Source organism: Tamandua tetradactyla, chromosome 1 (assembly GCF_023851605.1).
Source record: "Tamandua tetradactyla isolate mTamTet1 chromosome 1, mTamTet1.pri, whole genome shotgun sequence".
Taxonomy (NCBI): Eukaryota; Metazoa; Chordata; class Mammalia; order Pilosa; family Myrmecophagidae; genus Tamandua; species Tamandua tetradactyla.
The window spans coordinates 221,686,262-221,702,128 of record NC_135327.1 but is presented as its reverse complement, the minus strand read 5'-3'; positions in this window follow the sequence as shown (position 1 = coordinate 221,702,128).

Genomic DNA, 15,867 nt, shown 5'->3' with positions numbered 1-15,867 from the left:
GTTTCCAGTTTTTGTTTGTTTTTGGACATCCTTGCCCAGTTTTGTTTGCTGCACTCTCAGGCAGAAAATCCAAGGAACAAGAAGATTCATTTAGTTTTATTTGGATAAATATCAAATGAGTGACAATTTTTTGTTAGGCATAAGTTGGCTCTGTGGATTGAGGGATGCATAAAACATAAGTTCAACACATACTACATGGTGAATGTTAGAAAAAACATGCATATAGGGAGCAGAATGAGCAAGACTGGGGCTTCCCAACCCAGACAGAGGGCACAGGGAAGTTACCCGGAGAAGGTGACACCGATGTTACAGTCAATTGTTTCACTGCATTTGTATTTTTAACCCATAACACGTCTTAAAGACAACATAGAAAAAGTCAGTTTAGAGTTCAACAGAGCCAGGTTGAAAGGAAGCTCCGCCACTCACTATCGGTTAGCTGTATACTGTAACAACAGCTCGTAGATCTCAATGGCTCGTCATAGTCTGTTTGTTTCCTGCACATGTGGTAGTCCACTGCAGGCCAGCGGGGCTCTTCCCCACAGGTCATCCACACTGCTTCTATGGCTCCTTGGACTTCAACTCCTCCAAAGCTCCTCGCGCTCCTCTTCCTCAAAAGCTGGGGAAAGAGAGAGATGATGAAGATGCACTTGCTTGTATCTATATCGTTTCCCACTTTGCATGGGGGTGCAAGAGCAAGTCACATGGCCCACCTAGGTGCCAGGAGCCTGAGAGATGCAGCCTAGTGGTGGGCCAGGAAGAAGGCATATGGGTGAGCATTAGCTGTCTCTGCCATGCTAACAAAACCCCAGTAGTGAAGAGTGAAGGCTACTGCCGTGGTTGAGACCACAGCTTCCTCCTCTTGGGTAAAGAAAGAATTTATACTTTTGGCCCCTGAATGCTTCTTTAGCTGCCTGGGAGTGTTTCAATCACGTGCGGTCATGGTCTCCACCCATCAGCCAGACAGGAAGCCTATTGCAAGCCACCATGTTGGCAAGGAGGACATAGCTGAGGACCAGAGAGGCTAGGTCACCAGTCCAACAGGAAAGGACACACAGCACATCCACAGGAGAGGACAGAACATGTTACATGATGTTCTTGGAATTCTGATTTTGCAAAATCTTTTATAGTATCTTGTATGTATATTAAGACGACTTAAAGTATTCATAGTTTCTTAATGCAGATTAATACATGGTTGTGTCTTCAGGTCTCACATGTTTTCCTGAGCACCAAAGTGTTCCTCTTTCTCATGCCTGGGGATAGCAAAAGACCAGGTCACCGGGAACAAGCTTGTTCATTGCCGAGCTCCCAGAGTGTGAGGGTATCCGATATAAAAGTACCCCATATATGTCTCCTGGTGCAACATGCCTTGAAACCTGTATGTTTTCAATTCAAAGCGTAATTGGGTACAGCAACTAATATTCATGCTGTTTTATAACATGTTTCTCATGGCCTGTAGCCTTTTGTCCCCCTCCCCATCCCCCCCACCTCAAGGGTGCGACTGTTTCAGAAAAGAGATTAAACCTCAAAAGAATCCGGGTGTAATCTTTGAGCTGCTGTGGCTTTGCGGGGAGAGCTCTGTCTCCAGAGCAGGCTGGGCGCTGTTACCCAGCACCGCATTTGTCAATGAATCCAAAGTGGCAGTGTTTTCACAGACAGGCTGGACACAAAAAGGAAAGATAAAATTTATGGATGTGCCTTGCGGAGCCCAGACAGCGGTCATCTGACAATCCTGAGCTTTAGTGTTATGAGTGTGGAAGATAAGCCTGCCCTTTTGGGGATGGAAAATGAGGACATTAAAAAGAAATCAAAGGAGCAAATATCAAACAAGCAATCCCTCCTCCGCCATCTACTCCGTTGTCTGTATAATCCTCCACGCTTTAGTCTGAGCCATCACTTGGCATTCTGGGGCCCTTTCAGGAGATTATCGGTATCAGTTAAGGCTTTGAAGTAGGGACTGCTGGCGTCTCATTACCGACAGAAAGAAAACCCAAGTGGGACTGCGGTCCCCACCCTGTGGGGCCTCGTGCATGCAACACAGAAGTGCTAAATTATCCAAGTCTGGGCAGCCTTGACGTGCTACCTGCTTTGGCCACGATAACCCTTCCCTCCTCCCTCTACCCTTCTCTCCCTTAGTCTTGCTTTTCCTTCAGCTGGTGCTAATTCCCTGCGCTTTTCCTAAATCAAGGAAGTCTTAAAGGTTGTAATGGCCATTCTCTTCTAAGTAAGAACATATTTTCAACACTTTTTAGAGAGAAAAAAGGAGGCCCCCATGGAGCTGAATGATTTAAGTGGAAAATGTGCTTTCAATTGAAAAATGTTTTACCGGCAGGTCACCCTGCGGTTCACTGGGGCCATGGTGGGTTTAGCCAAAGAAGGAAATTGTTTTGCTTATGGCCTGAAACTGGGACTGAGCTGGCCTAAAGAGTGTCTGTGCTTTACCTCATTACGTGCATGAATTTAGACAGTTAGCACAGTTTCCCACCCCCAATGATGCAATCTTGTGGAGATCTTCCTGGGATGAAAGGAAAAAGTAGGTAGGAAACTTAAGTAGCTGCCTGATGGCCACTTAGAGTTCCCAGAAAACTTCTCATATCTGAAGAGGCCATTTGGTGTCAGGTTATTGAGAACAATGCTGCCGGGCATCGCAAGAAGCATTTCTCTTCCCTTGACTTTTCTTTCCTCTCTCTCATGTACCTAGCATGGTTCTGAGTGCATAGTAGGCCAGTGCCTGCAATTCTTTTGCAAAATGTCCATACTATTGTTTTTGTACTTAGGCATTCAGTTCATTCAAATATATGCCAACCCTGAAACCATCTGTCTGCCCTCTCAATCCTTACACCTCAACTGATGGAAGCCGCTGGACTTAATTGAACTATATTTTTCATGATCTCCAACATCAGTTAGGTCTTGTAACCCTTTGTTTCTCCAGTCAACTTCTTACTCTTTCACTTTTCAAGCTTTTCCGTTCTCCTTAAGGTACTTTTTCACCCCTTATCCAACCATAGCATAGTGAATTAACTTTGTTCCCTGGTCATGGTGAAAACAAAAGCCAAAGGGCAGAAATGCCCCAGAATTCTGATCCAGTCCATCTCTCCCACTTGTTAATTTCCCTACAATCTTCCTATCCTGATGTCGCTTCTTCTGTTCGCAATAGGAGATCTGTTTTTCTTCTTCACCATGGTCAACCATACCTTCCTTGCTCAAGACTCTACCTCTTTTCCCTTCCTTAGGAGCCTCAACTCATCTATTCAGCCTCTCCCATTTGAATGGCTCTTTCCCATCACATTTAAACACATTTGAATGTTCCCACCTGAAAAGCCAAGTGAACAAACTCATTCTTTGAGACCGCATTTCTCTCCAGCCACTGCACTTCGACTCTGATTTCCTTCTTAGTCAAGATTCTTAGAAGAGTTGTCTCCACTGAATACCTCCATTTCCTTATCTTTCACTTTTTCTTCATTCTATCATGACTTTGCTTCAACTGCTACCATTCCATGGAAACTCATCTCCCCAAGAATAACAAATGGCTTGCTCATCATCAAATCCGTTGGGAGTGTTGGTCCCTATCTAACTTTCCCTCTCATTTGCATTCCACATAATTAGCAGTCCTTCCTTCTTAGAAGATCGCCTATCCTTGGCTTTCTTTGCTTTTTTCTGTTTGTTTGTTTTTGTTTTGACAGCAATATGTGACTTTATTTATAATGGCAGGGAACAAACATGAATAAACCTTTAAATCTATGTATTTCACGGTAATACCACTTCTTAAGGTCTTGAGACATGGAAAATAACAGAACCGTCATCTCGGAGTTCTTTATTAGAAAATAAATTAACCACACTAGAGAACACAAAAGAAAATGAACATAATCTTGCAATTCTAGAAACAAAACTAAATTATATGGTAAGGGAGTCTTCAATTTGCAAAGAGAGAAAAATAAACAATTGACAATCATTTAGGACAGTGTTTCTCAAATTTAGCTCCTTCCACAGACATGTTCTTGGAGAGGGAACCACAAGGTTTCTATACTAATTTTTAAATTTTGCATTTTAATTTTGATAATCTAAATCAAAGTAACACATAGTTGTTCAGGATTACCTAGGCAAGTATCTTATATAAAAATATTGCCACATGATTGCAGCATCTTCACTTGTGTCTCTGACCCCTGTGGCACCAAGTGAGAACAGTGCCTGACTTTTCCTGCAGAGTTTCTCAGCTTAGGTCCTCAGACTTTTCACGGAATTGTTGAATATTTCCCATGAAAACTCTTAAGTTGTCAAGGTTGAGAACACTGGCTCAGAGTCGGGCTTCTCAATGTGGGATAAGGTAGTGTCAAGATGGTGAAGGGGGATACGCATGTAGTTCGAAAAAGCACATTTAAGAAGCTATTGATTTCCTGATGCAAAGCCTAGAAGGTCAAGCTCAGCAAGATATTTTTGAATGATGTGTAGTACAAAAGACCCAATGCAGATACAGCCTGGGGGGCCTGGAATAAACATAATTGTGGTTGAGAAACACTGGTTTAGAAGTAGAGGACTGCTGGATCATGAATAGTAAAAAAACACATCAAAGAGAAAGAACATCTTTTGGGTCAATGGATGAATATTAAACCAGAACTTGACATGGTCTTTTTGAACTCAAAAGGCCAATCCAGAAGAAACTCAAGATGGTCAATCAATCTTTTCATCCCCATCCTTGGCTTTCTTTGATGTGAAGCTCTCTTCATTTTTCTTTTACCTCTCTGGGTGTTTCTCAGGGAAGTATACAGGGTAGGTGCTTAATAAATGAACAAAGGAATTATATTCACTTCCCTTTTATTCCTGCTTCCTACCCCTTACTCTTTCCTTTTAGTCCCTCCTGCTGTGCCCTGAGTTGGTTAGATTCCTGCCCTGCGATGGGAGACTGATCAGGAGGGTTATTGACCCTACCCTAAATTGCATGATATACACTCGATGGTCTGAATGGCTAAAGGAAGTGGGGCCCTAATCCCCATGGTGGCCTATGATTGTGGAACCACCTGGAAAGGGAGGCATGAGAGGGCATACCCAAGCTGGATCATAATCATTCGGGAAATGAGAAGGCAATTGGGTAATGTGCAATAAATGCCTCAAAATGGGGAGCCATCTCTGCTTTCTTCTTTGAAGTCCCTCAACGTATTCATTATTTCGGAAAGATTTTTGATGGCTGAAAATGTTTTCCCAAATTTCCTCAGCCTATGACTGTATTTGGTAATTATAAAATGCAACTTCAAGCTTAACTTTTTGAAAAATGTCAACATTTGTTTTCGATGAAGAGAGCCTGGTGGCAAATAGAGGCAGACAAGAAGTTTTGAACTCTATCTCCTTTCTGCATCTCTATCTTAGCGTTTTGGTAGCACTGTAATTGCCCATGGACATAGGGAAAGAGAAAGTGCAAATAATTGAAGTGAAGATAGATTTGAGTCATTGAGGGCCTACTATGCGTTCAGAACCATGCTAGGTACATCCTATACTTCACCTCTAAGCCTCACCCATATTTTGTGAATGAGACATTATATCCATTTCACAGATGAGGAAACTGAGGCTCAGGAATGTCTATTAGCCAAAGCCACAGAGGAGCAAGCCAGGAGCCAGGATTAGAGCCAGCTGTCTTGGGCCCATGGTCATTCCATTGGCCCGCAAAGCTTCCAAATACTACTCTCATTAAGGTCAGCACAGACCATTTTGTGAAGGAATCCAGCAGCCACTTTCAGGTTACAATAATACCCAACCAGACGTGCTGACACATTGCATGTTAAACTAGAATAAACATCTTACCTCTTTGCCTTTTACTTCTTCCTCTCTGTTGAGGAAGCTAAAGAGCAACGGAAAGAGTTCAAAGAAGAAAGAAGGAAGAAGAGAAAGGGGTCTCCCGTTAGACAGTAATTCATTCCATCATTCCACAAAACCATTTATTGAGAAAGGCATTTTGCCAGGTACTTGGGAGATTCAAAGATGAATATGACCCTGTTCCTACCCTCAGGGAACTTTCTTATGGGGAAGAACTGGACACATGGCAAAAGAGAAATTCAGAGCCCTCTGCAGGTGAGGGCGTGAAAGATATTGAGGAGCTGGGGATCAGAATCCAATCATCAAGAAGGACCCAGACTTAAAAGCGTCGAGCATTCACTGTGCTTGGTGCAGGAGAGGTGAATCCATAGAAGGGCTGGAGGCAGTAGAAAGAAAGGGGGGCAGGGAGAAAAGAAATCAGGTGTGAAATGAAACGATATTTTGCAATAATTCTTAAGTTCTCCCCACCCACCCTCTCTCTTCCTCCCTCCCTCTCTGTCCATGGATGAACAGCAAGAATGGTGAAAGGGAGCAGGAGACAGTGCATACACTTTAAAATCTCATTCAGGGTAAATTTGGGTCACCGAAGTAATCTGGCCTGGAGCTGCCACAGTCCCACCAGCCTTAAAAGGCTGGGGCAGGGCTCTCAGGAATGTGTGAGCCACAGGAAGTGGGCCTGGCTTAAGGAGCTCAGGAGCCAGATATCAGAGGAGATTGCTTCTAGGGTGTCTGGAGAAACAGGCACAAAAGGACATGATCAGCCAAGTGGCTTTGCTTTCTTCATTTTATTTTTGTCACTCCCTTCTATCACTGAGCTTCACAGGCAGGCCTTTCAGTTACAGTAGCTACACTTTCCCAGATCTTAGCATGGGGAGGCTGTGCTTGGATTCGGGTCTGAATGGTCTGCAGTTTCTACTGCGCCGTGGTAGGACAATAAGGAGAGTAAAAGGAAAGATGACAGGTTTGGGGAGTATTTGCAAAACAGGAAGAGGTCCCAACCTATCCACATGGCTCACTCCCCATCGGCTCCATGCCCCTTTCTCCTCTCTGCATCACTTCTGCTCACTGACCCCTAACCCCTGAGTTGCAGGGGCAGCCTGGGTTCGGCCACCTGCAGGAGTGTGTCAGGGATATGGCCCCCAGAAATGCTGGGTGCCAACAGAAGTAGGAGAAAACACATTTGCCACAAACTTTGAGGACTTCACTGAGTGGTTTCTAGGGTTAGTGGGAAAGTATTTTAGGGAAAGAGGATTGAGATTTCCTCAAAAGCAATATTTGATTCTAGAGGGCTTCTGATTTAGAGAAGTCATTTTTGTCCCTGCATTGTAAATGTTTAAAAGGAAAAGTATAAAAGTCTGACTGACGGCAGAGGCATTCATTGGCTCAGAATTGGGCACAAGATATGGCAGACCTGTTCTTGTTCTGTCTTGAGTGACTGGCAGTTGTGTGGCTGGCATCTATTTAGGTTTCAGACATTTGTGGTGTGGGGAGGCTCATGTTGCCAAACCTGGTTATTCATGCCTAGCAAACCTCTCTGGGGGAAAAAGGACTTTGATCAAACTGTCATCTGCCTTATCAACAGGGCTGATAAGTGAATATAGAACTAGAGACTCAAGCATCTCACCTCAAATTTGGGACAGACTAATGTGGGGGCATTTGGGTCAGAGTCCAGTGACACACTAGGTTTCCAGAATGACCCCAGCCCAACCTGCTGCCCTGAGCCACTTTCAGACTCAACTCTAGAAGTACCTCTCTGGCTGAGAGCTGACCATCCAGCCCCCAGCTCCTCCAGTCTCTTGTGCCTTCCTCAGCAGACAAGAGACCAAGGACTTCATGGGCCAGGGAGGGTGTTGTTTCAGTCTGCTAAAGCAGTCAGAATGCAACACACCAGAGATGTATTGGCTTTTAATAAGGGGATTTATTTAGTTAAAAATTTTTAGTTCTTCACTTCCGGAGAAGATGGCGGCTTAGTAAGACGCGCGGGTCTTAGTTCCTCCTCCAGAAAAGCAACTAAAGAAACAGAAACAATACGAAACAGCTCCCGGAGCCACAACAGAGACCAAAAAGACAGCGTACCCCATTCTGGAACGGCTGAACGGGCATGGAGAATCCGCTGTGGTGAGATACCCGAGGGGCGCGCGTTTTCCCGGCCGGGGCGGCTGGCGACTGGGGTCCCCTCCAAGCTTGTGGCTCCCCGGTCTGACTGGGAATGTTGGATAGCGGGGCCCTCCTGCCACGCTTGGCATCTCGGGCCAGCTGGGCAATTTGGACCGGCACTCCCCCAAGCCGCAGCGGCCGGCGACCCCCCCCCCCCCGCCACGTGCAGTTTCCTGGGCCAACTGCGAGATTCGGATTGGCAAGTTAAAGGAGCCACAGCATCTTTTACTGGTGGGCCCCGCAGACAGATGAGCGCCACGAGCGCCACCTACTGGGCAGGAAAAGAAAAACAGCCCAGAGATTTCACAGAAAAACCTTTCAACCAGCCGGGTCCCACACCCTGGGAAATCTGATCAAATGCCCAGACCCCACAGAAAATAATGGATGACGCTCGTAAAATTGAAGATATGGCCCAGTCAAAGGAACAAACCAATAGTTCAAATGAGATACAGGAGCTGAGACAACTAAGGCTGAATATACGAACAGAAATGGAAAAACTCTTCAAAAACCAAATCAATAAATTGAGTGAGGATATGAAGAAGACATGGGCTGAACAAAAAGAAGAAATACAAAATCTGAAAAAACAAATCACAGAACTTATGGGAGTGAAGGACAAAGAAGAAAAAATGGAAAAAACAATGGATACCTACAATGGTAGATCTAAAGAGACAGAAGCTGCAATTAGTGAACTGGAGGATGGAACATCTGAATTCCAAAAAGAAACAGAAACTACCAGGAAAAGAATGGAAAAATGTGAACAGGGTATCAGGGAACTCAAGGACAATATGAACCGTACAAATATACGTGTTGTGGGTGTCCCAGAAGGAGAAGAGAAGGGAAAAGGAGGAGAAAAGCTAATGGAAGAAATTATCACTGAAAATTTCCCAACTCTTATGAAAGACCTAAAATCACAGATCCAAGAAGTGCAGCGCACCCCAAAGAGAATAGACCCAAATAGGCGTTCTCCAAGACACTTACTAGTTAGAATGTCAGAGGTCAAAGAGAAAGAGAGGATCTTGAAAGCAGCAAGAGAAAAACAATCTGTCACATACAAGGGAAACCCAATAAGACTATGTGTAGATTTCTCAGCAGAAACCATGGAAGCTAGAAGACAGTGGGATGATATATTTAAATTACTAAAAGAGAAAAACTGCCAACCAAGACTTCTATATCCAGAAAAATTGTCCTTCAAAAATGAGGGAGAAATTAAAACATTTATAGACAAAAAGTCACTGAGAGAATTTGTGACCAAGAGACCAGCTCTGCAAGAAATACTAAAGGGAGCACTAGAGTCAGATACGAAAAGACAGAAGAGAGAGGTATGGAGTAAAGTGTAGAAAGAAGGAAAATCAGATATGATATATATAATACAAAAGCCAAAATGGTAGAGGAAAATATTATCCAAACAGTAATAACACTAAAAGTTAATGGACTGAATTTCCCAATCAAAAGACATAGAATGGCAGAATGGATTACGACCCAGCAATACCACTGCTAGGGATCTACTCAAAGGACTTAAGGGCAAAGACACAGACGGACATTTGCACACCAGTGTTTATAGCAGCATTATCTACAATTGCAAAGAGATGGAAACAGCCAAAATGTCCATCAACAGACGAGTGGCTAAACAAACTGTGGCATATACCTATGATGGAATATTATGCAGCTTTAAGACAGAATAAACTTATGAAGCATGTAATAACATGGATGGACCTAGAGAACATTATGCTGAGTGAGTCTAGCCAAAAACTAAAGGACAAATACTGTATGGTCCCACTGATGTGAACTGACATTCGAGAATCAGCTTGGAATATATCATTGGTAACAGAGACCAGCAGGAGTTAGAAACAGGGTAAGATAATGGGTAATTGGAGCTGAAGGGATACAGACTGTGCAACAGGACAAGGTACAAAAACTCAAAAATGGACAGCACAATAATACCTAAGTGTAATGTAACTAGGTTGGAACACTGAATTAAGCTGCACCTGAAATATGGTTTTTTGTTTGTTTGTATCTTTTGTTTTTGTTTTTTTTTCTTTTTCCTTTTTATATATATATTTTTTTATTAGTATTATTATTTTAATTCTCTTCTCTATATTAACATTCTATATCTTTTTCTGCTGTTTTGCTAGTTCTTTTCCTAAATCGATGCAAATGTACTAAGAAATGATGATCACACATCTATGTGATGATACTAAGAATTACTGAGTGCATGTGTAGAATGGAATGATTTCTAAATGTTGTGTTAATTTCTTTTCTTTTTTTGATTAATAAAAAAAAATTAAAAAAAATTTTTAGTTCTTCAGAGGAAAGACAGCTAGTTTTCATCTGAGTTCCTCTGTCACATGTGAAGGCACAGGGCGATATCTGCTGGCTTCTCTCCTGGCTTCTGGGTTCTAACAGCTTTCCCTGAAGTGATTCCTTTCTGCATCTCCAAACGTTGGGGCTGAGCTGCCAGCACTGAGATGAGGTATGCTGAGCTGCTGAGCTCTCTTCTGATCTCTCTCTTTTAAGCCTCCAGCTAATTAAATTAAACCTCACTCATTGCAGAAGGCACTCCCCTTAGACGTAATTGCAGATGTAATCAGCCATGGATGAATTTCACATGCTGATGATTTAAGTCCACAGCAGCAGAACAATGGAGCTCAGCACCTGGCTAAGTTGACACCTAACTATCACAGAGAGAAAAAACCAGGGTGTTGGTTGGAAAAACCAGAGAAGGCAGAATGTATTTCACCTCCAGGCCAGGGTGAAGGTGATCAACTCACTCTGAGAAGGTAGGATGACCCTGGACGAAGTTCAGGAACTGTGAGGATAACCCTTAGTGTTTCAGGGTTCTCAAGGACTAAAAATATATCTATTTACAAAAAGTGCAATTACGCTAGAGTGTGAAAATCTTGGTACTTCTAAGTGTGTGTGTATGTGTGTGCATTAACAAGAATAACATTGGGTTCATTTCTGAACAGTATCCAATCATCCATTCAACAAATAGTTGCAGAGTATCTACTAAGTTCTTTTCTCGTGTGGGTGGAAGATGAGAACAATCAAATAATCAATCATTATATTTTGTAAGTCATACAGGGTGAAATTCTATGGAGAAAAGCAAAATGAAACAGGGTGAAGCATAGAGATGCTGGGTGCTGGGGAAGGCATAACAATCTTCAGTAGGATGGCTGGGAAGGTCTCATAGGGAGGAGGGCTCCAGCCATGGGGCCATCTGGGGAGAGAACTTTCCAGATGTTTGTTCAATACAATGCATTTAAAAACCACAAAATTTTCATTAGTCACCTTCAGTATAAAACCTTTCTCCTCTCTTCAGAGTCACAGTACTTTAGGGGACACTGAGACAGGGCACCAACTTCACTCTTTGGAAGGTGTCTCCCACCAGGCAGAGCAGATTCTCAGGGAAGAACCAGGAAGTGTCTGACAGCGAGAGGCATGCCAGCACAATTAACCTATCCTCGGGCAGAACCACAAACACACTGAGCAACCCAGTTAAAAGACAAGAGGCAGGGAAAGGCTCCCACCAAATGGCCAACTTTTAGATCATATTCTTTCCTGTTTTCCTCCAATTTTCAGTAAATTTTAATTCAATTCAAATATAAGTTTTTATTAAGTGTCATAAATGACTCCTGGTATTACAGCAAAGCAGGCACATTGTTCTGTGTCTTAGTTTGTCTGACCTGCCAAATACTGCAGACTGGTTTTGGTGCAACCCCAGGATTTTATTGGTTCATGGTGTTGAGGCCAAGGGAAACCTAAAATCGAGGCATCAGCAAGGTGATGCTTTTTCCCTGAAGGCTGTGGTGTTATGGGGCTACCTGCTGGCAATCCTTGGGATGCTTGGGATTTTCCATCACATGGAAATTTCCTCTTTTCTTTTCTGGGTTATATTGACTTCCAACTTCCTGCTTCTCCTGTGGCTTTCTCTCTGCAGCCTTCTTTAAACCCATCCTGATTCAGTTGGCCACACTTTAATTAAAAATAACATCTTTGGGCAGGCCATGGTGGCTTAGCAGGCTGAGTTCTCGCCTGCCATGGTGGAGACCTGGGTTCGATTCCTAGTGCCTGCCCATGCAAAAAAATAAAAAATAATAACATCTTCAAGAGATCCCATTTACAGTGAGTTCACACTCAGGGGTACGGGGATTAAGATTATGTCTAAACTGAAGCACGTCATTCAATCTACTACATTCTGTAAGACATTTGAGTGCAAAACAGAGGAGAGAACACACATCAGTAGCTCTGGTCTTATCTCCAAGGAGAGGTCAACAGAATGAACTGCAGGCAAAGAACTCTGTATTTAGCCAGAGTTAGCTGGCTAGACCTCATCCTCTGCTGCAAAAACATGGATGTTTGGTGTCTCTCTCTGGCTTTCACCATGGGCACAAGGCGAATGCCCTGCATCACCTACAGAAGACAACTTATAATCTGTCCTCCCTGACTCTGCTCAGACACTTTAGGATTCATGTCCTCACCTTGGCCATCAAGCAAATGGACACCTGTGACCCCTGGCTAGCCAACGCTTGGGATTTGCAGAGAGCATCCTGCTGTAGAAACGGCTGTGATTCAGAATCCATGGCATCTGACAACCCACAGAAGAGCCCTTTTCTGGCAGACGTAGTAGAATTGTCTATCATGAGGTTGCAGGGACTATAAAGGACATTTTGCATGAGGAATTGTAAGAGGTAAAGATGGGAAGGGATTTGTGAGGAGAGCCGGCCCCAGGTGCTTCAATACCACCTTCACCCCTAGCTGACTCACTTTGGTAATGTATTAACTTTTTTTAGCCTCAGTTGCCTCATCTATAAAACTGAGTGATAAAAATAGGGTCTGCCTCATTTGGTTATTATGAGAATTCAATGAGTTAATACCTGTAAAACACTTACAGTTGTGCCTGACACATAGTAACACTTAGTAATTGTAACTCTTTTTATTATTCCCAGAGAATAAGAAAGACACTGAAAAATGCCCTTTGGACACTGAGTTCTAGTTTCTACCACTAGAAATGCTGCTACTGCAATCTCTAGAACTCTGAAGGTATCTGCCACCACAATGACATTTGGAGAGCAATTTCTTCAGATATAGTCTTACTGGATGCATCTGGTTGAATGAGTCTAGATCACATCACCTGGCCCCTGCCTCCAGTGAGGCTGAAAAACCCTGCTTCCAGCTGCAACGAAAGCTGAAGGGGCATGCCTAGGGAGGCACTGACTCATAAAAGAGGGGCTCCCCAAACACAGGATGAGATACTTGCTGGCCAAAAAGAAATCAAATCATTTCTCAAAGTGTGGGACTTATCATCTGCATCATAATATCTCTGAGTGTTGATAAAAATACAAATTTCCAAGGCCTACTTCCAAATCTCTGCGAGAGAGCCAGCCACCTGCATTTTTCCCAGCCTCCCTAAGTGATCTGATGAAGACTAAAGATTGAGAGTGCCTGCACAGCGTGTATTTTCAAAAGCACTTTTAAAAATTCGTGTGGCTTACTTTTGGAATTGAGTAGGAAGAGCTATGAATACTACCTCACTCAGAGACCAAGAGCTCTATTATTCTTTATAGGAAAGCCCTCTGTGGTTGATAGAAAAACAATAAGTTTCTGTTATTCTTTCTACAGGAGGACCTTAAAGGAGGAAGACAGACAGCATCAGGATGCTTTTAGGAGCATGGGCTGTAAAGCTAAATTGCTTGAGCTTCAGTACACTCCAGCTGTATTAGTTTGCTAAAGCTGATGAAATGCAATATACCAGAAATGGGTTGGCTTTTACAGTGGGCTTTTATTAACTTATAAGTTTACAATTCTTAGGCAATGAAAATATCCAAATCAAGGCATCAATAGGATGATAGCTGAACTCTGGTGACAGGCTGTTGGCATCTGGGGCACCTCTATCACATGGAAAGGCACATGGTACATCTACTTGTCTCTCCCTTCTCTTCTGGGTTTTGTTGCTTCCAGCTTTTGGCTTCAGTAGCTTCCTCTCTGAGCCTCTGTGTGTTTCTATCTTTTAGCTTTGACTTTCTTGACCTCTGTCTGTCCTTCCCTCTAAACTTCTCTGGGAGCTTTTTCCTGTATTTTATCTTCTTGTAAAACACTCCAGAAGAGGATTAAGACCCACCTTAAGTGAGTTGGGTCACATTTCAATTGAAATAACCTAATCAAAAGGACCCTCCTACAAAAGGTCTATACCCACAAGAGTGGATTAAAGAATATGACCTTTTCTGAGGGACATACAGCTTCAAACCATTAACTTCCATTAATTTAGCAGCATATGGAGATTATATTTTCCAAAGATGGCTATAAAAATATCTGCAATCCCATGTGTTCTTCTAGAACCTTACCACAAGGAGGTATGGAGAAGAGGTATATGGACAGACCTTTCTGGGTTAGCAAAAAACATGAAGATATTTGCATCCCACATGTATACATACCACAGGTTGACTTCAGTAGAGGAAGATTTTAATAATCAAGTGGATAAGATGACCTGTTCTGTGGGAACCAGTCAGCCTTTTCCCCCCACTCCTGTCACTGTCCAGTGGGCTCATGAACAAGGTGGTCATGGTGGTAGGAATTGAGGTTATGCATGGGCTCAGCAACATGGACTTCCACTCACCAAGGCTGACCTGGCTGTAGCCACTGCTACATCAGTGACCCTGCTAACAGCAGAGACCCACACTCAGTCCTCAATATGGCAGCATTCCCTGGGGTGATCAGCCTGCTGTCTGGTGGCAAGTTGATTACAGTGGACCACTTCCATCTTGGAAGGGGAAGCATTTTATTTCAACTGAAATAGACACATACTCCAGATATGGGTTCCCTTTCTTGGCATACAATGCTTCCCTCCCAAAATGCCATCCAAGGACTTATCCACTGTCATGGTATTCAAGGAATCCACTTCACAGCAAATGAAATGCAGGAATAGGCACATGGTCATGGAATTCTCTGGTCTTAATATGTTCTCCATTATCCTGAAATAGATGGATTGAAAGAATGGTTGAAGCAAAACAGGGTGAAGCACAGAGATGCTGGGTGCTGGGGAAGGCATAACAATCTTCAGTAGGATGGCTGGAAAGGTCTCAGGGGGAGGAGGGCTCCAGCCATGGGGCCATCTGGGGAGAGAACTTTCCAGATGTTTGTTCAATACAATGCATTTAAAAACCACAAAATTTTCATTAGTCACCTTCAGTATAAAACCTTTCTCATCTCATCAACTGGCCTTTGGAAGACTCAGTTATGGTGCCAACTAGATGGCAATACCTTATAGAGGTGGGTAAAAGTTCTCCAGGAGACTGTGTGCACTATAAATCAGCGTCTGCTTTATAGGAGTGTTTCTCCATTAGTCAGCATTCATGGTTCCAGGAAACAAAGGGTGGAAATGGGAGTTTCACTACTCACTGTTACCCCTAATGTTGAACTAGGAAAATTTTGTTTCCTGTACCTGCATCCTTAAGCTCTGTTGGTCTACTGGTCTTTGTTCCAAAGGAGAAATGCTTTCACCAGGAGATATAACAACCATTCCATTGAACTAGCCACTTAGGCCTCCTCATATCTCTGAATCAATAGGCAAAGAAGGGAATTACTGTACTGGCTGGGCTGATTGGTCCTGACTATTAAGGGGAAATAGGTCTGTACTACACAATGTAGGTAAAGGAGAACTTGCCTGGAATACAGGAGATCCCCTAGGGTGTCTCTTGGTACTACCATGCCATGTGATTAAAGTCAATGGAAAACTGCAACAATCCAATCCTGGAAGGACTACAATGGACCTGAAACTTCAGGAATAAAGGTTTGGGTCACCCCAACTGGCAAAGAACCATGGCCGGCTGAAGTGCTCGCTGAGGGTAAAGAGAACACGGAATGAGTAGTGGCAGAAGGTAGTGATCAGTATGAACTACAAGCATGTGACCA